The 25,238-nt window shown below is 37.7% G+C and overlaps 1 protein-coding gene across 1 annotated transcript in view; it reads left to right on the top strand.

The window, feature by feature from the left end:
* The first annotated feature begins 9,910 nt into the window (after positions 1–9,910).
* The window catches only part of LOC127179791 (leucine-rich repeat and fibronectin type-III domain-containing protein 2), a 150,342-nt gene continuing 135,014 nt past the window's right edge, over positions 9,911–25,238 (top strand). Inside the window, exon 1 of the mRNA XM_051133513.1 lies at positions 9,911–10,508. The gene's annotated coding sequence lies outside the window, so the exon portion shown is untranslated. The remainder of the gene's footprint in view (positions 10,509–25,238) is intronic.

Genomic DNA, 25,238 nt, shown 5'->3' with positions numbered 1-25,238 from the left:
ATAGCTCCGGGAACCATGGCTGAGTCCTCCAAAGCGGGGCCACCAGGAGGAGCTTGTGACGTTGTTCCCTGACTCGTTTGAGTATTTGAGGAATCAAAGACGTCGGGGGAAAAGCATACAGGAGGAGGTTGGGCCAATCTTGGGCCAACGCATCTCTCTCTTTCGAAAAATATATTGGGCAATGAGAGTTGTCTTTTGAGGCGAAGAGGTCGACCTCTGCCTTGCCAAAGACCTCCCAAATTTTCTGAACCGTCTGCGGGTGAAGCATCCACTCTCCCGAGGGGACATTGCTTCGTGATAGCATATCCGCGCCCTGGTTCAGTTTGCCCGGCACGTGAACCGCTCTCAATGAAGCCAGGTTGCACTGAGCCCATTCCAGAAGATCCTTCACCAGAGTGAAGAGGAGTCTGGAGGAGAGACCCCCCTGGCGATTTATGTAAGACACCACAGTCATGCTGTCCGAGCGGACCAGTACGTGGTGTCCCTTCAGATCTGGCAGGAAGGCGCAGAGGGCGTGACATACTGCCAGCATTTCCAAGCAGTTGATGTGAAATCCCTCCTCTGCCTTTGACCATAGGCCAAAGGCTGGGCTGCCATCGCACAACTCCCCCCAACCCCTGTTGGAGGCATCCGTTGTGACTACCTTCCTTCTGCAGACCAAACCCAAGGGCACGCCCCTTTTGTACCATTGCAGGTCCTTCCAGGGGGCCAGGGCTTTCACACAAGCTCGGTCCACATTGACATGCAGACGGCCGTGACGCCATGCATGAGGCGGAACTCGTGGTTTCAACCAACGCTGAAGGGGTCGCATACGTAGTAAGCCCAATTCCAGCACTGGGGATGCCGAGGCCATAAGACCTAGCATTCTCTGAAACCGCTTGAGGGGGAAGCGGGCTCCGGCCCTGAACGAACCCGCTAATTGCTGTATTAACAGAGCTCGCTCTGGCACAACCATAGCCCTCAGCTGAGTTGAATCGAAAATTGCTCCCAGAAACGATATTTTCCGGCTGGGGTGCAACATACTCTTGGGCAAATTGACCTTGAGTCCTAGGCACTCTAAGTGGCTGAGGAGAAGGGTCCTGTGAGACAACAGTTCTTCCTCCGACTGGGCCAGAACGAGCCAGTCGCCGAGGTAGTTGAGGATGCGGATTCCCCTCTGTCTCAGGGGGGCGAGAGCCGCGTCCATGCACTTTGTAAACGTGCGGGGAGCCAGGGACAAGCCGAAGGGCAGGACCGTGTATTGATAAGCCACTCCCTCGAAGGCGAATCTCAAGAATCGCCTGTGATGGGGGGCTATCTGGATGTGAAAGTATGCGTCTTTCAGATCCAGCGAGAGAAACCAGTCCCCTGAGCGAACGTGCGAGAGGATCTGCTTCAGAGTTAACATCTTGAACGGCCGTCTCATGAGGGCCTGATTCAAGCGTCTTAAATCGAGAATGGGTCGAAGAGTCCCATCCTTCTTGGGGACGAGGAAGTAGCGGCTGTAAAACCCCGAGTCGCTCTGGGCTGGATGGACCACTTCTATGGCGCCCTTTTCCAGCAATATCATCACCTCTGAGTGCAGGACGTGAGCGTCCCTGCTCATCACCACGGTAGGGACCACGCCGCTGAAACGCGGGGGCCTTCGAGCGAACTGGAGTGAGTAGCCTCTTTTTACTATCCCCAATACCCAGTCTGACACTCCGGGGATGGCCTGCCAGGCCTCTGCCCGAGTGGCCAAGGGTATAATCGGTTCGGGCGGTTGGCCATCGCAATGGCACGAGACACCCTTTATGATTGGAAGAGGAAATTTGCTCTCTTTTTGAGGATGTTTGTGTTTTATTTTGTTCGCTGTCACAGCGACTGTTTGTATGGGCGCAAGACACATGGACCCAGTATTCACAACAGCTTTTACACAAAACACACCGCCCTCGGCACCCGGCATTGAGCGAGGTGCTTGGAGGTTCAGCAGAGGCCTCTTGGGGGGTGGTCCGGCCAGCGCGAGACTTTGCCCCCTCCTCTTCCTTTCACCTGGATTAGGACGACGACGGAGGCGCCGGATCCAACGCCAGCTTAGGACGCGGTCCCTGACGCTTGGGGAAGGGGTAACGTCTAGCAGAGCGAGAGCGCAGTCTTGGCTTTTGTCTTTTTGTGGAATCTGATTATGCAGATTACATATAACAACTTGCATTATTAGTATATAATATTTATATTATTAATATTACTATGTATTACAGGCATTATTCTGCTTAATACACATTTGCAAATAACAAATGTATGGACATTACTTGTAATAAAACCTGTCTTCAACAATTACAATAAATTTAAACAGTAATATGATGTAATCTAAGTGTCTGTTTTAGGACGTGGCAGCATTTGTAATAAAATAATAAAATAAAATAATAGTTTAGTGGTCAACAAAATTATTTGATTGTTATATATATATATATATATATATATATATATATATATATATATATATATATATAAGAAACTATAGTGTTGCTGTGCCTCACCATAAGTAAACTATACAACCCATACATTATCTTTGTTTTTGTTGAGCCTATGTTAAGCCTTAGTTCCTCCCAGTTTTTGGTTGAACTCTTTTACCTTGCGCTGTCACCTTGGGCTTGTTCTGTCTGGCTCTAGACCACAATTTTAGTAATCTGCTTTGTGACAATTCCAATTGCTAAAAGTGCTATACAAATAAATCAGAAAGGAATTGAATTAACTCGCCTTACTCTGCACTAATACCATGTGTAAAACACGGAAGAAGCTTTTACTGCTCTCGTTTACTGGCATAAGCAGGCCACAGTATTGAACGCGGCCTTAGGCTACCAGCCAACACTACATGTCCCAGGAGAACAGGAATGGTCAGCTTCAGGCAAAGGCACAATCACTCACCTACTCACAAACGGGGACAACATGATCTTCAACTCCCTCTGGGATACTAATTGGCTTATCGACCTCATCTCTGATGTACTACCCGCCTCTTAAGCACAAAAAAAAAAAAAAAAAAAAAAAAAAAAAACTCCTTCCTCTTGAAACAGATGTGTAACTGTTCACTCAGATACAGTAAGTGATGTATTAATGCAGTGGAAATAGAGGGCAATTGGGAGACCCAAATGTTGTGTAAAATGTAAGTTAGTAGTAATTACTTGTCTTTAGAACTGTGCTACCAAAACAGTACAATACTTGTCCTGTTGTCCTAAATATTGGCGTGGCTATGATTACCTACTGCCAGATCACAGGAACAGTGATACTCAGAACAGCACTCCTGCTCATATGAATGGCTATAGTACTTCTTTAACTGGGACCAGCAATTTTCTGCTCATGCAAGTGATGCAGGTTTGAGTCTGACCTATTAGTTGCCCTGGATCTGTTCCCATATCTCTACCACTATCTAATAATTTAATGTCTCATATTCACTGTCTATCCAATAAAGTGGCAAAAAAGGGTAGAGAATGCTGTAAAATCCAACATAATTCAGTATATCAGATTGCACAGCCAATTTTAGACAGTCGCTTTAACTATGTCAAACAGACTCAATCAGTGTGTTGACTGCACAATCAATGGCTTCAGAGGTGTGATTATTTATGTGGAAACACAGATGCAAGAGGCATTTGAAATTGAGTGTACATAAATGTTTCACCTTGTACTTACAATAATAATACTAATAAAAATATAAAACACTAATACTCAAACACCACTAATATATTTTTAATGCAACTACATAAAAATACTTTGGTGTCACTTCATAGTGCATCAGTTAATGTTAGCAGATACAACTTTTGATTTTTTTTAAAGCAGATTTGTAGATGTTAGAAAGAGCATTACCATTAACAGATGCTGTAGATGTATTGTTAGTATTGTTAATTGTTAGTTCAGTTTAGCTAGCATAAAGTATTACAGATGTGTTTGAAACATCCGGAAAAACATGACGAATGTGTGGAAAAATGTTTCCAACATGTGACCATATTAAAAAGAGGAAAAAGCTCAAATGCTCTTTTGTTGAAATATGTTTGTGCGTGATTCTTAGTTATCTGCAGAGGTTTTTATTCTTCAGCACTACAGTCATCCTCTTTCAGCATATCTCACTGAGTCTTCAGGCAGATGCAGTTATTTTTAATAAATCATTCAGAGCTATGAAGCACTTAGCCAAGGTCAAAAATGCTGTGAGCAGTGTTGAACGGAGGCTAAATAGCTACTCTAGTAACACTTGGCGGCACAGCGAAATGGAGTCCATGAACAAGCTGTTTACTGCACTGTTAATTGCAGTGTAAAGAAGCCTCTTTAGGATATCATTGAAGCTCATTGCCAGTGACCTTGGAGAATGTTTTCGAATGTCTTCAAATATAAACAATGAAATACTTAACTGTGTCAAGTCTGTTTATGTATGTATGTATGTATTTATTTATTTATTATTTATTTATATCTTTCTATTTTGTCTGTAACATTTAAGGTCAACGACGCTGAGTAAAACATGTACAACGCTGAATAAAACAACTTGTCATGCCCTTCATGTATGTGTCTTGCACACATATAATCAAGTCTGCATCTGACACAATGTCCCCTGTGTTGACATTTGTGTTTCAGGATAGGAGAAAAGGGCAATGTAGCAACAATTTTGGCTAATACTGCATTCATATTAAAAAAGTTAACTGTTTTTGTTGCTATTTTTTTAACTGATGAAATGAAATACATAAGTTGTTCTAAATAAAATTATTTTTTTTGTCAGAAAATGTTGGTAACTTTTTTTTGTCACTTTAAATGACATGATCGCCCAGAACACCCTTTTACTAAAAAAAAAGGTGTGTGAAAATGTGATTAAAATGATGAATAAAGTGATGATTTGCTGCTGCCACGCCACAGATCAAGGATAAATGTGACAAACAAATGCAACAAGAGTGAACATTTATTGGGATTTTATCCAAAAATGGTAATTTTATTTATGCATGTTCAATGAGAAGCGTTATTACTCTTGCTTTCCTATCTCCAGTCCAATGTCCTATAATAAAAAAAGTCAAAAATCATTGAGACAAAGAAGAGCCAGTGTAACAAAATGTATTTAGAGCACCTTTAGATATTCTAATTAGATATATAAACACTTTAGAAACAATAAATAAATAATAATAATAATAATAATAATAATAATAATAAAGTTCCCTTACTCTAAATAGTGAAAAGCTGTACATACAGCTAATGGAAAATTGTACAGAAAAATACTGTTAAATGTACAGTTTTTGAAAGTGAAAAAGAGTATGCATATTATGTTGTTTTAGTGCTATGTGTGTTGGAATGTTTTTTTTTTATTTAATTTTATTTTTATATTTTTTTTTATATTCGTATTTGTATTTGTCTGTATACCATTACTATTTGTCTCAGCTTGTGGAAGAATAATGATCTGTCACCCACAGCCTCTGTAAAGATATTTCACACGTTTTTAAATTATTGGCATGTTTGTGAAATTAATTTACATAAAATAAACCAATCTTCTTTTTCCAACACCTAATGAAAACCAAAATACTTCACTTAGATGAACTATACAACACAATCAGTGATACGGGTTATTATATGGCATAATATGACAGTACTAACGTAAAATTACACACAACATGTGAAATTACACATAGTATGTGATAGAATCTCTGTAGGCACTGCATTTCACGAGTATCTTTCCTTACGGATCAATGCCCTACCAGCAGGCTTACCTAGAAATAATGAAGACACTTGAGTAATGCTGTCCTGTCCATGACATCTTTTATCATTTCAGGTGTAGTTTCAAGGTAAAAGTTAAACAATCATTTCCTCTTGATGTTTGTTTATGCACAAAAACTTTTAAGAGTTTTAAATATCAAAACTTTTTAGTTGCGTTGAGCTAAAATGTGTCACCTTAATCTACTGTGTTGCATTTTTTATATGACTATACTTTTAGAATGTTTCCATATACAGCTGTCTGTGATTGAAAGCTTTGCGTGAGAAAAATAATAAGCACTTCTTTTTTTAACATTAAAAACAAGTCAGAGTACATTTTCTACATGGAAATGTCTGTCTGTCTGTCTGTCTAGTTCATTTCTGTTTCTTTCCAGTTTATGAAAATATGAGCACAGAAAAATAAGGTTTAACAAAATAAGATTTAAGCATGTAATCCTAATCCAAACCTTATAGTAAGAACCTAATATATATTTTAAGTTTTTTTTTTTTTTTTTTTTTTTTTTTACAGGGTTAGCTGTAATTGGGTGAACTGTCCCTTTAAAGAAACACATGGCTACAACAGACCTTAAAGTACCCTCAGTCTCCTCACTATTATCGTTCCCATCTTCAACTTCAACTCTAACTCCATTAATGAGATCTTGAATGGAGATTCTCCTAAAGCTGTTTTTGTGAGCTGTTGCTCTGGTACTTTATGGAGCTCGGACACAGCTGTCAGTGCAGCTGAGAGGAGGGGAGAGAGGGGGCTCCTCATTCTGTCTCCTGCGATCTACATCGATCATTCTCCAAGGGGAGGCTGTGGGAGCCCTCTCTGTGAACCCAATCAAAGGGGGTGTTCATCGAAAGTGTCTGCCAAAAAACACATTCATGCCTGGGTTAACCTCCAGCAAGCACAAACAGAAACTTACCATTCTTCATCGCTCAAAGTTATCTAAGCAGTACTGATATTTTACAGTTTTGCTTAAAATCTAGTGCACATAACTAATGGATGCATAACCAATAAGAATAGTATATCAAAAATACAGAGTCTTCTGACTTTTTGTTCAGGCTACATTATGTTCCTATATCATTTATTTAAATACTCAAGATCAGTACCATTTTTAAAGGAATAAAATAGCAGCTTTTCTTTTGCCAGTTTAAATAATTTCAAACCGGTTTTAAATCTCTAAAATAAAACTGATTTTAATGCTTGACACACTTTTTAATCACACACATAATGACTTTATTATTATTTTGGTGGCATTTTTGCGCCAAGCCAAGTTGCGCCAAGTTGCCGCCCCTTATCTGCACTGATCTCATACATGACCTTCCTGCAATCCAACTGATAAAAAATCTGTCATAGCAACGGAGGACATTAATCTCTGTGCCTATTGTTTAATATTTCATATGTTTAATGTTTTAAGAAAAAAAAAAAAAAAAAAGTGTAACACTGCAGTAGTACATCTACGGCCCTCCTGTTGAAGACCCCTATCTTAAAGAGTAATGCTCTGTCAAGACTGTACTGCAGTCTTTCACAGTTCCTATTTGTTCCGGGACCTTTTTTCAGTCTAAAACGAACTGAAGTAGAGTGATTATATTGCCCTGTGGTGATCATTCTGATCTTTGGTCACTTGAGCTGTTTGTGGAGGTCATTGTCCGACTGCCTTTTGAATTGGCATTGAATGAGTTTTAAGACATTTATTTGAGTCTGAGCCAGTGCTTTTGCATACTGCAAGTCCATTCTGCTTTCAACCATAATATCACTAACAAAAACAAGTAAGCCGGTTCTTATGGCAGCTATTTCTGTAACCAAAGATGAACTGTCATGTTTTAGTAGTGCCTTTATTTCTCTGTACTTTCCACTTTTCGTAATTGGAAAATGGCCATTCTTAACTCTTGGGAACCACTGATGAGTTAAATCTAAATAGGAAAACCGTTTTTTGCTAACAGCCAGAAATATCTTTGCCACTTAATCATTCACAGACATTATGCCATATGAGTGGCAGGGATGTTCCTTCCATATCAGTGTCAGAAAAGGGATAAGGTAAATCTCACGCTGAAATTGTGTCACTCAGGATCAATGCATTTAATGAATATCGTAACTCCATGTCAAGAGAATACACCATCTCATCATCTTTCTAGGGGGAAATAAAATGGCCTGATAGCAACTGAAATATAACTAGGTGAAATCATTTAATTTAAGCAATAAGCCTGTATGTTACACCAATTTTACCATGGCTAAGAAAGTGTTTGTTAAATAGTCGTAAACAATTTATAGAGCAGTAAAGTTGATTATTTTAACTGTAGGCTTTACAGGTTTACAGGTTGCTTGAAATATTGTAGAAACTATGAACAATAATTTGAGACAGGGGTAGGCAACGTCAGTCCTGGAGTGCTGCTGTCCTGTAGAGTTTAACTCCAACCCTAATCAAACACACCTGAACAAGCTAATCAAGGTCTTCAGGATCACTAAGGCCAAAGCCACTTGAAGGCAAGCCTGCAACCATTAGCTAAAAAAATGTGACAGCTAATGCTAACACTTCCGGATTGGCTATCGAGATTTAGCTCAAAGGGTTGTCTTCTGAGCTCCAGCATGTAGCTGGCCTGTTGTGTTTAAAGACTATTTGTTAAATGTAACAATTAATGTATGTCTGATTGGTCCAGATGCTACAGGCAGTACGTGGGAAAGGAGACCACAGGCAGTTTTTTTTTGTTTTTAATGGATGTCAGTGGAGGAGAGTCTTCACTATGCTGAACAGCTTTTTAGAGGAAACGGCTTATCATTTAATGAATCAACAACCTAACTGCTAATCTTCTGTTCTGTTTAACACTAAACAATACTTTAGGATAAAAATATATTTTTAGAGTTTACCACAAACAAAATGCCATTTTATAAGAGAAGTCACTGATTTTTCCGACAGGTGGGATTCAGCTTACGGCATTTCCGATTCATTCCTTTGGTATTGCGATTGAGTGTCGTACAACTGTGACTGAAATTCAATGACGTCAAGGCTTTAATGGATTGGTTATCAAAGCACACATGATCCAAGTTAGCGGTTACACTTTCTCCAATAGTAAGTACACACCCTCTCATCTCCCTATAGTAAGCCAACCTCTGCTAAGGCTATACAGACAGGTCATTACTATTATTATTATTATTATTATTATTTTTTAGGGTTGAAGCTAAACTCTGCAGGACATATATGTCTTATGTTTTACCATGTTTTACCAGACTATGTGATAAAAAGCTTCCTTAGTCTGCCTGTGCACTGATAGATCCATTCTTTCTCTTCCTGTCTTTTGTATAATAAGTTCAAGGATAGCAGAAAAGGAGTTTATGAGAACATTCCACTCAGCATAATTACATATTGGTAGTACATAACTAGAAATTAAGAAAGGCAGTCATTCCACATTGACAAGACTGCAAACTGCACATTGCTGCTTTTAATTTCATAGACTGTCATTTTCTGTTTGTTTTTGTTATTTTTGAATCATCTTCCACTCAGATGCATGTTCTTGTCCAATCAAATATGCACTTGAATGACTATTCCCCTTCAATACCACCTGCCATCGAATAACAATATTAGCAAGAAGATGATCATGGCTGTAATATATGCTGCATTCACGCCATGTCCTAATTGCTGTGATATAACATGTTCGTGCACTTGAATTTTTTTTTTTTTTTTTTTTTTTTTTTTTTGGGGGGTATTAAACATATAAAACTGTATTAAACATATTAAAACATATTGAACAGCCAGCCTGCTTGTAGTTTGCACCACTCACATACTCTGGAGTTCTTCTAGTCTGGAACTGTCTTTGAACAGATAAAAAACAGACTGATAAAAATAGTGAAATATCCCAATGCTGTTTTAAATATCAGTAGACTTGGAACATATCAATATATATATATATATATATATATATATTTTTTTTTTTTTTTTTTTTTTTTTTCCTATAAGTGTACAATACATGACATGCTTTCTATGTATTGTAAGTAAATTAATTGGGACAAATCTGCTCAATCTCGGAAAGACTAATCATCTAGGTTAAGTAAGGGCAAAGATAATCCGTATACTCTCAATTCAAGTTGATCCGACACAATCGGACATCCTGCGTCTAAGCGCAGTCAACCCAGATCGACCATTCCTTGCAAAGACTAATTATGTAGCTTCAGTGGACGTACAGATAATGCGTAAATCCGGACGCCTTGGCATGCGCCATACGTCCGTCTGTGCTTTACTGTGATCCCGATAAGCTTCCCGGAGTTGTCCCTGCAACGCACCATGTCCGTTCTGACTCGTTTGTGCCATCTACAGATTTGCACAGCTCTGGAGAGCTTTTGATCACCGTCTACACGCGTTCGGTATATGTTTCAACTGACCTGCGCTCCTCGCAAGCCATTCTTTTTTAAAACTAGGCTCAATCGCTTTCCCCGGAGTCTATCTGGATATCGCTTTAGTTTGCAAAAGGAATTGCCAGTGCGTTGATGGATTCACTACTAAACAATGGAGAAACAGACAGCAACTGAAAAACGGGAATAAACGGGTGGCGTTCGGAGAGGAATACACAATTTAACGAGAGATCTGGGATAATTGTCTGATCTAGAAGTGCGTGTGGCCGTTTTCAGCTCAACTTGGTGGAAACTACACAAGAATGGTGTGTTAGGACTCGGATTTCAGCGCAGGTCGGTGTGCAAAAGAATGCACCTTGCTCCGTTTCTCTGCTTTTCTTTACATAAAACAAGAAAAGAAGATGTGTTGAAACCGCAAAGGCTTTAAAGCGCCTCCGTTTAGAATTGAGTGGAATCAAGGCGAATGGATACGTTTCCGATGTTTAAGGTAGGTGAAGGGCTTATCACGCTGACTACTGAGTACCTGTCATTTGTAAAATAATTTCAAAACCATTACTAACACATCGACACGGCTTTGTATTTTTACATCAGTTAACGCGTTCAGTCGATTACAGTTGCACAGAAACTCTGCATTTGACGTGCCCGCTTTAACTAGATATCATCATCGATCCTGAAGAAGCGTTTCTTGTACTTCCAAACATGTTTAGATATTTATAATAGGGAAAACTGAGTTTACTAAAAATATACAAGGTGTCCATTATTGGTCCTTTTTAAGTGTTAGTTAACAATTCGGGAATCTCAATTTGCTTCCCAGCTGAAATTACTCACGGTTCCATTACTTCTTTATGATTTCCTGACCACCTAGTAGGTTTCACACGTATAATTCTGGTGGTATAAATGTTTGATGTGATTTATGTTGTTTGAGAGGTAAAATCTGTCTCAGTCTAGAGGCTTATTAATAATTGCTGCTTCTCATTGTGTTATTTCCAATGCACAAACAGGCAATGTATAATTCACATCGGGTTGTATACACAGTAAGCTTATGCGAACTGATATCGTTTGTACTCACCTGTGTTCATGGGAGTGGTAGCTGAGTTTCTAATCATGGCTGCATACTTCGTCTATTGCACTTGCTATAATGCTATTATAATCTTGTAAAACATATAATTCACATGCACAGGGTGGCCGTCAAGTGGCACAATACCACCCGAGTTCACACTGGCTCATATAATTATAGTCTTTGCAAAAACACACCACACAAGTGCGCAGAGGAACGGAGCTGGAAATTTCAGTACCACGGACAGCACCTGAGTCTAGTTTTACTTGCTTGCAATTTGTATTGCATAGATATCTACCGATAGATCACAAAGATGCCACTTGAATAAGAAAATTGTTTTATGGGACCTTAATGAGACTCTCTGGCAGATGTCAGTGATGATTGGGAAGGCACAAAGAGCATTCACCTTGAGGGCCAGCTCATGCAGCGTGTCAGTGTCTGAGGAACAGATTCATTAGATGAACAAGCTTCTAGCACAAAGCCAATTTGATTAGGACTCACGTGCACTGCAGCTCTAATAAGTCCCCTCCCTTTGTGTACCTGCTCCGAACCTTTCCAAATATAACTGAGAACAAAGGCTGCAATTGTCAGCAGTAGTGAATTATAACAGCAAATCAAGCCATTACAGTCCTTAATTGATGTGCTTTAGCTGTATAAGATACTATTAATATAAATGTTAATTTACTTCTGATATAGATATTCTAATGCACACAAACTGGAAGAACTGCCTCAAGATTATACCATCAGATGGAAACCATAGGGTCAGGAAAGTGATGAGAGTTCAAACCAGTGGTCAACTTTTAAAGCCACTCCACCTCTCAGACAATTACTTCCAATTGGCCTCTGATTAACCTTACATCCACCTTCTTAGCTTAGACTTAGCCACTTAAAAAGCTATCATACCAATCCAGTATATGTTGGACAGATGGTTTACCATCTTTTCATGGGCTGCCCCAGCATAGCAGGGCTCATGTACTTGTTGTCGCCCCTCTCAGCTGACGTTAGCGTAAGACTGTTGACACAAATTTCCCATGATGCCACCATCATTTGTATGCCAGTGTGCTCAGAACTGCTCAGCCTCATTTGTCTTCCCTATATCTAATATATGCAGTTTAGCAGCTATTTTAGAGAAGGTGATGTAGATGGTGTATTGAACGGTGGTTTCCATTTCGATAGTTAATTCATCAGCTCAGTAATATGTGAGGACATGCGTATGAGGTCACTATGTCTGATTGAAAATTTCAGTTCATCTGCTTCTTGGTGTACTGCTCATCTCAAGGACCTGACATTATCTAGACTAAGACTGTGTAATCTCTGTCTGTCGGGCAATTATAATTTGAATTCTCATAAGACAGAGATTATGCAAACTCTGAAGGGGCCCTCCAGACTAAGATTCAACTAAAGTCTACTATAAAAATGCTGCAAAGACCTCTGGGTTCTTAACTGACGTCCACTCAATCAGAGGAACGGCAGGCTAGAAGTGCTGCCAGCCTAATCTCTGTGACTGGCAGTAAAATACTTACACTGCCTTAGCCCACAGGGGATTAGGGAAATTTCCCTAATGAACTTACAGTTAAAGCCTCTCACCCACTGGACCCAATTTACAGAGCCCTCTTTGAAGCACCCTGGACCCTGCATATAAATGCATCAGTCTGGAGTGAGCATCACGCCAGTGCTGGAAGATATCTATTCAGGACTCTTAGTTGTTATTTGTTTGTTGTTTTTTGGAGTGGCAAACACCTACATGCAGGTTAAAGACTTGAGTTTATAAGCCTGTTCATATCTGTATGTCAAAGATAAATTGTTTACAAAGTTTCTTACCAATTGTATTGGTGTTTAAATGAATTCGAGGTAATCCACAAGATCAGGGTGTTAAGCAGAATTAGGAATTCAAGGACTGGCCACACCTAAACAATTGTTAAAGCTGAATAACAAGAAGAGGAATTTAAATTAAGGAAAAAAAAAAAAAAAAAAAAAAAAAAAACAGCAGCACCATTAATTGCTAATTATGCTTATTAATTTAGAATACAGTGCATAGTAATAAATAATAAACCATTACAAATATATTTTTAAATTGGCCTCACAACACCATTATGTCCAACAGACTGTCAAATAAAATAATAAAATAAACATTGCTCATTCAGAATTTACTAAATTGAAAGAAACAATCACACAGCAAAAACATGTTGATTATTATTTTATTTTATTTTTATTTTTATTTTTTATTTTGGAACACATTGTCCAACAAATTGTCAAATAAGGTTATAAAATAAACATTGTTTATTCAGTTACACTTTATTTTTAGGTGATGTTGTTACAGTGTAATTACACAAATAAGTACTGTAGTAATATTTATTAACTACATGTACTTTCTGTAAGGTTTGGTTTATTATTTATTGGTTTAGGGTTAGCTGCTTGTAAGTACTCTTATTACTATAGTAAGTACATGTGACAGGTAACTGCATCACTTAAAAATAAAATGTTTCAGTTTATCTTATAATTATAATTTCTTTGAAAATAAACTTGTTAAGTATTTGTCATCATAAAGCATTATAGAACTAATTTGTCATGACCAATAATACGGCTTTGGTGGCAAAAGATCATGGCCATCAGAGCTGATAATATTGTCTGTGTTCTACAGTCTATAAGGTCAGATAGTGAACAAGACAATGCACATTGTTTCAAAGCAGTTTTTTTTTTTTTTTTTTTAAATATCTTATTACCTTCATGCCTTACAGTCACATTTAGATGATTAGAGTAGGGTGATCATTTTGTATTTAGCAATGATATGAGCAATCAAGCATTGAGATTTGCAATATAGTATACTACATGCATCCAGAAAAAAGCTAGACATACTTTATATAAAGAGCTGCACTGTAGAAAGTTATGGGGGGAAAATGTAAAACTAAATATCACCATTTTTAGACTGATACAGTGTGTGCATTTGGCAAGCATGTGCTAGACTGAGTGTACTTGTTTTCTTGAAGATCAGCAATAAATAACTTAATGGACTCATTGATTGGTGTTTGAAAATGCTCCCAGACATTCCTTAATTACACAGAACAAAAACATCCGCTTAGACTGCTTTCATTGCATAATAAATGCTAGCAGAACTCTAGCCTATTATTCTTATGCCCAAACAAAATTGATTTTAAATCATCACAACTGTCTTGCTGAACACTTTTAAATGTGTAGGGCAGGCTGGCTATGAGAATTCTAATATTGTGTGGTCTGATATATGTAAGTATATGGCATATGCATCCAGAAACAAGCACAAGGGTTATTGTCTGTTGATTATGCCACAGATATTAGTGTCTTCAGGATATCACATGAACTTAAACTTTTGATCTAGATCCTGATGCTATACTGGATAGAGTGAGGTGGCCCTCAGCATAAGCCATTGACTGGTTTTCTCTGTCCATTAAAAAGATTGTGATCACTTTCCTTTTGGGGAAATGAACTGATCTTGGGTCAGATTTGATGATAAAGGCAATGATGAAGAAGCGGCTTTTAAGAGCTGATTTCTGACAAAGGCAGAAAGTAACTGGAGCAATGGCACCTCAGGGACAGTGAATGGAAAGGAGCTAGGCCATGCCCTGCAGCCACACACTGAATTAGAGACCCCTCCAGGGACTCGGGGGAGCAGTTCTCATCTCACCGTGAAATATAAGAACATCATTACTCCAACCCGCGATCAGAAGCTTCTAAAGAGATGAAGTCTTTGTGCTCACGTTTAGGAATGGAATGGAGTTAGGTTTATAACTTCTCCATTTCCCCACCATATAAAATGGCCCCCAGGCACAAGCTATTTGCATAACTAATGCTAAGATTGTACATTAAAATTGGTGTTGGCCATTTAGTGTCAGGTGTATGCAAATAATAGGCATGCACTAAATTTTTGCCATTTTCAGGGGAAAAAAAATGTCAGTAAAAATGCTTTCAGCGAATAGCTACTGTATGTGGTTGCTAGGCTATTCTGAGTGTTTCTGTTTTTTTTTTTTAATTATTATATATATATATATATATATATATATATATATATATATATATATATATATATATTTTTTTTTTTTTTTTTAAAATATTAGAATTGTCCATTTTGATTTCATGGTGACTTTATGGTAATTTAGTTCATTAGGTGGCCATTTTGGAAAGTAGCAATATAATCTGACAATGCTATCATAAAATTAGTTTCTTTAGCTCTGACATTTTTAGGTTGGTCTTGGTTAATATACAGGTGTGTTCTGGAGTAAATAAATATAAAAGGGCAGGCTTTTACATGGTTACAGTCTGTACAGCCGCCAGCCTCTACATGTGGTAATGGGAAGTCCTATTCCTTTGTTATATCCCCTGAGGGATCTTTGTGTACTCATGCTTGAGCTCATAATGTCCAGAGAAACCAATGTACAACAATGCCGCCAGGGTTTTACAGCACATAAATGATCACACAAAAAATAAACTGAATGTTTAGACAGGAGGCCAGAGTATCATATGTGGTTTTACTATCAAGTCTTGGGCAGCTGGATCCAGCTACGTTTAACATTGATATTTAGATTTATATCAGAGCGTAATGCACCACATATTTATGCGTAGTAAAGACATCAGATGTTTTTGGACACTGCCTTTCTCAGGTCTCACGTTCTGAAGGATTTATAGGAAGGGTGGGCTATAGCCCCTTAGGAAATTGTTAAAACAGTTTCGCTCTGCAGACCAAAAATGGAGAGCTACTTGTAGAGCGGCAGGGCGATAACATTCAGGCTCAGCTGGGGACGTTGGCTCTGTGAGGCTGTAATTTAGAAAGGATCCATAGCTTATCAGTCGTCATCCTGGTGTTGGTGAGAGAGAGAAAAAAAAAAAAAACTCCAGGGATGAGTCACTCTGAGAGGGAAACATAGCTAACAACATACACACACATAAGCTCTGGTCCAAAACCTAGTGAGCTGCATTGCTGTCATTCTTAGACAGCATTGTAACTGGAAAGGAAGCTCATTTGGGGACTAAACTGCAATACTCAGTAGGCTATAACTCACAAGAAGTGCATGGAAAACTGAACTTGTTACCGGTTCCAATATAATTTAATGTTAGAATGTTGCTAAGCTAGTAACATGTGGTTATAATAAAGTGGTTGTTACACCAGTGATGATAACTAACTAGAATTATGAATAATTATACAATCACTATCATTGTTATACTGTATAATTGTTCTAAATCTATGAAAATATTTGAGTGCACACAACAGCTATGTTTTTTTTTTTTTCTTTCTTTCTTTTTCCAGTGCAAGTTATGAAGTATATTTACATACTTGGATGATATACAATATAAATGACAGGTTTTAGGCACTATTTTCAGTATGTCAACCACAGACATCCTATCCAGTCAGGGTCAGATTTCTCAGAGGACCTTCAAGTTAATTTGCCGTCAATTTATTCTACACTGGTTGTACTGTGTATTTTTCCCTCCAAAAACTAACCAGTTCATAGGAGTCATTTATATGTGAAGCGGACTACACTGGGTATGTTGCATGTGCGTGTAGCCCGTGAGGACAGCTTATAGATATACCTGTTTTTCTGCCATCATTTTAAGGTATGCAGTCTTTTTATCTCATCACATTGAAGAGGCACTGTTGAAAAATGGTCCAGTAAAAACTGTTTACATTTATATTTTATATACTGGGATTTCAAATGCTGGGATGGCAAATCATTTTTCTTAGGGTGGCAGTTGCTTCGGTAGATCTGCCTCTGATTTAGTATAAATATTTCTCTAGCTTTGTTCACATCTTGAATTTTTTTTTTTTTCCTGCTCAATTTTTGCAGTGCATTCTGGAATTTTCTTATCTATGAAGGACACATACTACTACACTGTAAATATTAGGTATCTTAAAAGTGTAAGGAAACTCACTGGGCTTTGAAACAGAGAACTCTAACCAGACTTAACCAGGCTGAAAGACCAACTAAGACTAATACTTTGCCTTTTTATCATCTATAATCTGCCATGTTAAAACATTTTAAGCATTTCTAAAACATTCTAAGCATTTTATTAGTTTATTAAAGTAAAACACACTCCTAAATAACACACACTTTTTTTTTTTTTCTTTTTTTTTTGTATCAGGCCTTTGAAAAGAGATATCATTTTAGCTGTAGGGTTAACATCCTGCTGGTGTGGATGTGGTAAAAGGTCAATGGAGTGGCGTGAGGATTGTGTATAGGGAGCACTAAGATGATTCTCTGCTCAAGGACACAGACAGAAACATCTCCATTTATTTTCATGTCAAGAGCCTCTGGGTGTTGTCTGCTCTGAAAAACACAGAGATGCTGTATTCTGCATGCTGAGCCTCTGCAAAGCAAAGCAGATCTCTGGAGAGCAGGGTCTGTCATCGTCCTCCAAGTTTTAGGAGAGCTGAGTTGAGTAAGTGGGTGCACTGATTAACTCTTTATACCGTATGATCAGGTGGGCGTAGCTTTTGAGGAATCCGGAACACTGCTAGTAAAACAGCTGTCTAAAACGTCTCCAGAGTGGGCCCAGAGCTCCTTAAGAACAACCTGATCTGAATGTATTTTGGTAGAACAATTTGGGTTATGTGCGCCATTCAAGGATACATTGCTGGCAGGCGGAGGAGGGCAGAAATGTTGGCGTGCACAGCATAAGAAATCTCCAGGCACCCTGCCTAGGACCAGAACCAGTAACTTGACTCTTTCCAACAAAGCGCCAAAACCCCTCGTGGCATATAAATATTCTGAATGCATGAACACCTGAAATTGTTTTTTCTTCAGGATTCTGTTGTACTTTGAGAATGCAGTATAATACTATTGAGGCTCTACAGTAATTTAATTCCATTTCTATATTATGAGTCTGAAAGAGAATATCGATCTTCTCTGTCTGAAGCTGAACAGACAATCCAGAAGATCAATATCCCCAAGAAACTTTACTAAGATTTTTGGTTTACTGTCATAGTGACCCATTTCAGTCATAGGGTGTGTCTTGTGCATTGAAGAGCAGTACTGCTAATCAAGAAAGAAAAGGAAAGCAATGCTGAAACAAGTCCAGTTACAGTCATACAAATATATTTATCTGACAAGAGTGTAATTTGCAGTTGTTATTGCTTTTGTTGAGTCTACTAGGCTACTTGTGAAGGACTACTAAGGACAACAAAAACAAATTTAACTGGCATAATGTGCTGTATTTTAGATTGAAACTATTCATTGGAAAATAATGCATTTAGTTGATTTTATCTCATATAGTTTGATTGGATCCGGAACCAGTTAAACATGTTAGGTTGTTATATTATTGGACAGTTTAATTTTTCCTGTGCAATCTTGGTTCTGTCTATAAACAGCATTGCCAAAGTATGTGGTTTTCCTGCAGAACTGGGATACTTTTACACTTTTGCCGGGAACACTGTTTCAACAAATGGGATTGGGTTCATTTTAAATAGCACTTGGACTGGTTTTGTTTTGACCAGGCAACGTCTGTTTCATTCTTTCATGTGTGTGGATATATGCATGTTCACTGTTGCAGCAGTTTATATTTTGACACTCAGATGCATATATTGGCTTGTATTGGCCATTTCTTTTACTCCTGCTTTGTTGGGAGGTTAATTCATATATGGTATATGTGCAGCAGCAGTATTTCTTACATGCTTACAGCAGTATGTTGTGGGTGTTTTGGCAGTATCAAGTGTTGGTACTTGCTCTGCCACAGCAGCAGCGTAGCAGATCTATTGCGCCAAGACCAAACACGTTAAAGGAGAAGTCCACTTCCAGAACAACAATTTACAGATAATGTACTCACCCCTTGTCATCCAAAATGTTCATGTCTTTCTTTCTTTAGTCGTAAAGAAATTGTGTTTTTTGAGGAAAACCTTTCAGGATTTTTCTTCATATAATGGACTGATATTGTGCCCCGAGTTTGAACTTCTAAAATGCAATTTAAATGTGGCTTCAAATGATCCCAGCCGAGGAAGAAGGGCCTTATCTAGCGAAACAATTAAAAAAAAAAAAAAAAAAAATTACTTCTTAATCTCCAACACTCGTCTTGTCTTGCTCTCCCTGAACTCTGTGTATTCTGGCTTAAGACAGGGTATGTCGAAAAACTCAGATCGTATTTTCTCCCTCAGCTTCAAAAATCATTTCAAAATCATCCTACATCGCTGCAGAAGTTCCGACCCAGTCTTTGCAAAGTGAACATGCAAAGAAGATCAAACACCCTTAACACAAAATGTAAAACAGCAATATAGGACAATTTTGAAGTTGAGGGAAAACATGAGATGGGAGTTTCTCGACATACCCTAACTGTCATGACCTGGAATAAAACAGAGGTCGGGAATAGCAAGACAAGACGAGTGTTTGACATTAAAAAGTATATAAATTGTATTATTTTTATGAAAATATCGTTTCGCTAGATAAGACCCTTCTTCTTCAGCTGGGATCATTTACAACCGCATTTGGGATTGTTTGAAGCCGCATTTAAACTGCATTTTGGACTTTCAAACTTAGGGCACTATATTAGTCCATTATATGGAGAAAAATCCTGAAATGTTTTCCTCAAAAAACGTAATTTCTTTACAACTGAAGAAAGAAAGACATGAACATTTTGGATGACAAGGGGGTGAGTACATTATCTGTAAATTGTTGTTCTGGAAGTGGACTTCTCCTTTAACAGGACAGTATGTACATTACCATGCTAAACCCTCAGAGAATTGTCATGACAGAAATCTAAAGTGCTGTCATGAAACTCTAGATGGCACAGTACGATAGGTATAACTCAATCTGATATTATGACATCATTATCACATGGCGTAGCTGATTGGTTCTTTTTGTATCAGCAGCCAATGAGTTTCCTGCTCAACATTCAAATACTTGGCTATTGCTTGCTGTAGCAGTTGCAGTACACTTCAGAAACCCTCTACTTTCCCCAGCTCCACCTGTATAGATCTGCTACAGGGTGATTCATGTATGCAGTATATGGGGGGGTTGATTCACATGTCTTATATGTGCAGTAGTAGTATTCCTTGCATGTTGTGGAAATATTGGAAGTCTTGGTACTTGCTCTGCCACAGCAGCAGCAGCATAGCAAATCTATTCCACTAAGACCAAACGCATTAACATTGTCATATGCATTACGATGCTAAACCCTCCGAGAGGTGTCATAATAGGTTTTTGTAGTTTTTTTTTTTTCTTACTTAATAATGTACACTGAGGAATAAAACTGGGGTTTTGATTTTTAAGACAGGAAGTGGAGTCAGTTTCAGTTTCATGTTGTTTTCATGGTTTTAAAGGAGAAGTGTGCATAAGTACACACTTGTATTTACTGGTCGTTTTGCTTGCTCGAACACAGTTTGTAGGTTGATTTCCTGAAAAATGGTGCTTTCAAAATATTTCCTATTTTATTATTTGTCAGGTGAAAATAAGCCCAGTTGCTTATTAAAATAGTACACTCTCCTCAATAAATGACACATTTGACTGTGTCATTCGTGTCTGTAGCACAAACAGCGTGGGATGAGTTGAAGTTGGCATAAAATCAAAATTGCATTTTATTTATCTTATTGTGAACAATTTATCCATGTATATATATATATATATATATATTTTTTTTTTTTTTTTTTTTTTGACCTCGTAATTTTTTATAAAATGCTTCTGATGTATGCAAGGCCACATTAGCCACTCACATTCAGATCTGCCTTTATTTCAGTATACAAAGCTCAGTTTCACAATTCAGTCAACAATCTATTGATAAATCCAGTCCTACACAGCATTAGCAACATATTATTTCCTTGTGTTGTATTTGACAGGCCAAGAGGAGATCTCCATTTAAATCAGTTCAGCGGCCATCTTGTGGTGCCCAACAACTGTGGGCATTTCTACTATAGACAGCAAGACTAGTGTAGTTCTTATCAATTTAAATGGAGAGGGAAAAATACATTGGGGACAAAGTAAGAAGAAAATAAGTTGAGATGTCCAACATTTGAATATAGAAGGGGTGGTGAGAGTGTAGTACAGAGATTGGTAAAGTCGGTCCTGGAGTGCTACTGTCCTGCAAAATTTAGCTCTAACACTGTCAGAAAAAAAGGTATAGTTCTGTCGTTGTGACGGTACCCTAAGGTACAAAAGTGAAAAGGTACAAATATGTACTTTTAAAGTTCTAAAATGTACCTTTAAGGTATTAATATGTACCATTTTGGTGCAGGTAAGGTAGAAAGATGCACCTTTTCATTTTTGTAACTTAGGGTACCGCCAGCAACAGAACTGTACCTTTTTTTCTGAGCGTGAACCATAATCAAACACACAAGGCTACAGGCAGGCGAGTTTTTTTTTTTTTTTTTCTTCCAGGGTTGGAGCGGAATCCTGCAGGACAGCAAAACTCCAGGACTCTCTGATGTAGTATTTCAGCTATTCTGTATATTCAGTTTTGTTAATACTAATTAATTGCCTTAAAAACAAAACAAAACAAAACAAAAAATTGACATGCCCAGGTCACACCCTTCTGTCAGTAGCATTTCTTACGAGTGTCTCCTGCTGAGCATGTTGCTGCAGCTTTTCAGCAATGCTTATGATGCTCATTTGTCTCTATCAGACACTGTAGTCACAACTGTGTGCTTGTCAGCTAAGCAATTTCAGTGCCATGGTTTCTTGACTTCCAGTGTGAAAACAAATATAATGAATTTCAATGATACATATCAGTTATATAGGCATTGTGTGCCTACAATTCTTGCATACTACGATAATGCAGTCGTCTTTTTTTTTTTTTTTCTCATCTTGTTTTTAGCTAAATTGTTAATTAGCTATAATCTAAATATAACTTGAGGGTCTTAGAATGTGAACATTTTACACACTCATATCTGTGGTATGTACGGACTAAAGAGCCAGTTTCAGGCTGTGAGAAATACATTTGTGTCCAAGATGATAAAAATCAATCAATCAATCAATAATAATAATAATAATAATAATAATAATAATAATAATAACAATAACAACAACAACAACAACAACAACAATAATAATAATAATAATAATAATAATAATCATAATCATCATCATCATCATCATCATCAAACCTTTTTGTTGGTAATGTATATTTAATTCAGTCTTCAAAAAGTGTGGCAATAATAAAATATCATAACTAGATAGATTTCATTGTTACATGCCACACCCCTGTCAGATAGTATTCTTCAATAGGAGCGTAATTGCTTTCCAAAAGCAGCTTTAGCGTCATGGTTAAATAGTACACTTTAAGCAGACAGCTCTGATTAATAAATCAGCGTTACTGACTTAAATAAAAGCTTAACAAGGATTACTTGTCAAAGTATGATTAGTAGTATCTTATTCATTAGAGCTGTATGCAACAGCAAGCAAATAAATCTCCTTCAAGCACAAAGTACAATTGTGTTAGTCTCCATGTCATGATTTGTTTTTTCATGAGCTGTGTTCACATGGCCATGCTGATTACCACAAGGACCGTTAAAAACGCAATGATTTAGAGCAAATAACAGTTGCAAAGCGCTGCTGGCATCTGTAAACATAAACTCACACACACACACATTCCATGTGGCTCGACAACCACTCACAACGATTATTGACACTGTCAGCTACAAACATGGCAGGCATGTAACAACAAAGGCTTAAACAGTCTCTCATATAAACACACACATATGGCAGAGAAGTCGGCTCCTCTGTATTCTACTGCCATCTAGCATGTGTCTCATCTCAAAATTGCAATTTTTTGCCTGCATGCTCCATAGCCGCCCATCTGAACGTGGCATGTGCCCTGTTGAGATGTCAGTCATGCGACAGTGATGGCAAACAAGCTCAAGGACTTGAGTGCCACTCCAGTGATCACTGATGGCTGACAGTCCATCATCACTGCCACACCAGACCCTGTGCGACTGATCGATTCAGTTGGACGATGCTGTTACATGGCTTACCCACCAATACAGAAGAATACCCGAGAGAGATTTTTTAATTCTGTTATTGTGTGATGTTCACTGAGGTCTGGTCTTGAGTTTTGAGGTTTGTTGAGTTGCCGAAACTTCTCCAGACACATAAATACCAGTTTGTGTTAGTTTGCTGTTTGCTGTCTCTGCAAAACAGTAAAGGACTCAAGCTGCCTTCACCCAAATTTACAGCCTTCTCCTCGCAGGCTTTTATGGGAATGTTTATAAGGATTACTTGTCCCAATAGTGTGGCTTGTTGTCTAACTTTGTCACAACAACAAGAGGTGTCAACTATAAAATCAAATGAAGTCATAGAGTTGTTGTCATCATCCTTGACGTTCAAAGAGATTTTAATTCAAGCTAATGCATCTTTTAACATCTCCCACAACTGGCATTATCAATTATGAAATAATGGTGTTATCAGTTTCAAAGGGATGAAAATACAGAGTGACGATTTTCACGCTCCCCTCTGAGCGAGATACGTTCTCTTCTCGTGTGATGTCAAGTGATTTATTTCTCATTAGTGTCTCTTTCAAAAGGATGCTTCGTATTCAGTAGCATGATTCTACTGGCTTGGTGCCACACCCCTACGGCAAAACCAATTTGTTGCAAAAACAGCTCTCTAGAACTTTCCTGCTACAAAGCTAACTAATAATCATCTTCACACCACTGTGACTAGCATGCAGTTTACGCTAAAGTCTACAATGAAATCATCAAACTTTCTCATCATACGCCTTTCTCAGGTTAGTATACCATGACGGTAGCTAATTGTTATTAATTGCTACATAAAAGAATAGTGATAAGGTACAATATTGAAAGCCTTTGTAAGAGTCAAATACTTTGGTAGCACATAGCACAGCAAACGGAGCTTACTATTGTATATGACATAATGAAATGTAAATAAACCCCTTAAAAAAAAAAAATCTGATTTGTACACACACACACATACAATTTAAAATGCTAAAGTAAAAACCTGTTAATGGGCTTACTCAAAGGGATCTAAAATATACTGTAAATAAATAAATACATACTACTACTACTACTGCTACTAATAATAATATTAATAATAATAATAATAATAATAATAAAACTTTTTTATTTATTCTTTGATATTGACTCTTAGGTTGCATTTACTTAGAAAGTATGTTTAACTTGATGAATTTAAAGATTAGTTGGAGTAACTTTATTAAAGTAAGCTGAACTTACATTATTAGGTTTACAGTGCCAAAGTTCATTTAACTTAACTCTTTGAGTTATCATTTTGCACTCTTACTTAGAATATTAAGTACTTTCAGCGTGACAAATTTAGTTATTTTAATTTATAACGTTCAATTGGAATAACTTTATGAAAGTAAAGTGAACTTACTTTTTTTTTTAAATAATTTTAGTGGTTTAGTGGTGAATAGCATTTGCTTAGTTGTATTATTGATCCTTGGGTTTTTTTTTTTTTTTTTTTTTTTTTTACTTGTTTTTTTCTGGCTGCTTTAACACTGATTTTAGAAGCTGTGTCAAGTCAAATTAGACCAGCTGTTTAATTCTAGACTGTAACAAAGTCAGATTGTGCAGAGGACTCATCTTGTTTCCATGGTCTTGTCCCGATGGCTGTCTAGATGACGAGTTCTTTGAAGGGGATCTGTCTTTGGGGCTCATTTAGTTGATGAACTCCGTTGAAATTCAGGGCTGTAGAGGTCATCTCTAGATGGTGATCCACCATCTAGACTGAATACGGACTGGATCTGGGTGACTGCAATGAACATCTGATCTGGATACAGACCGCATCTGGTGGCTACAGTGATCTCGGAATAAGAATAAAATAGACCAATATTAGTGTGGATGCCATTCTTCTAACAATGTAGCATGTACATCAGGTGTTATGGGAAGTGGACCCCGGTTCTGGGTGACCTAATTAATGCAGCCTAACAATCCTTTAACGGATTTGAATTATAGAGATGTGTTAGTTTGTTATGTGTAAGCCAGGTTAAAGAGATGGGTCTTTAATCTAGATTTAAATTGACAGAGTGTGTCTGCACTCATGAACAGTGTTAGATATATTGTTCCAGAGTTGTGTGTTGTGGTAAAGAAAGGCTAAAATGAGATTAGGTGATATTTGCTACTTATTGATTTTATACACATCTTAAAGTGGTTTGATTCACTGATCGCATCTGAAACATTTTGTTAATCTTCAGTGTATCTAGACTTTCTACTACTGATCTTGTGGTACGGCAGTGTTTTCT

This window comes from Labeo rohita, chromosome 17 (assembly GCF_022985175.1).
Source record: "Labeo rohita strain BAU-BD-2019 chromosome 17, IGBB_LRoh.1.0, whole genome shotgun sequence".
Lineage (NCBI taxonomy): Eukaryota > Metazoa > Chordata > Actinopteri > Cypriniformes > Cyprinidae > Labeo > Labeo rohita.
This window is presented reverse-complemented; position numbering and strand designations above follow the sequence as displayed.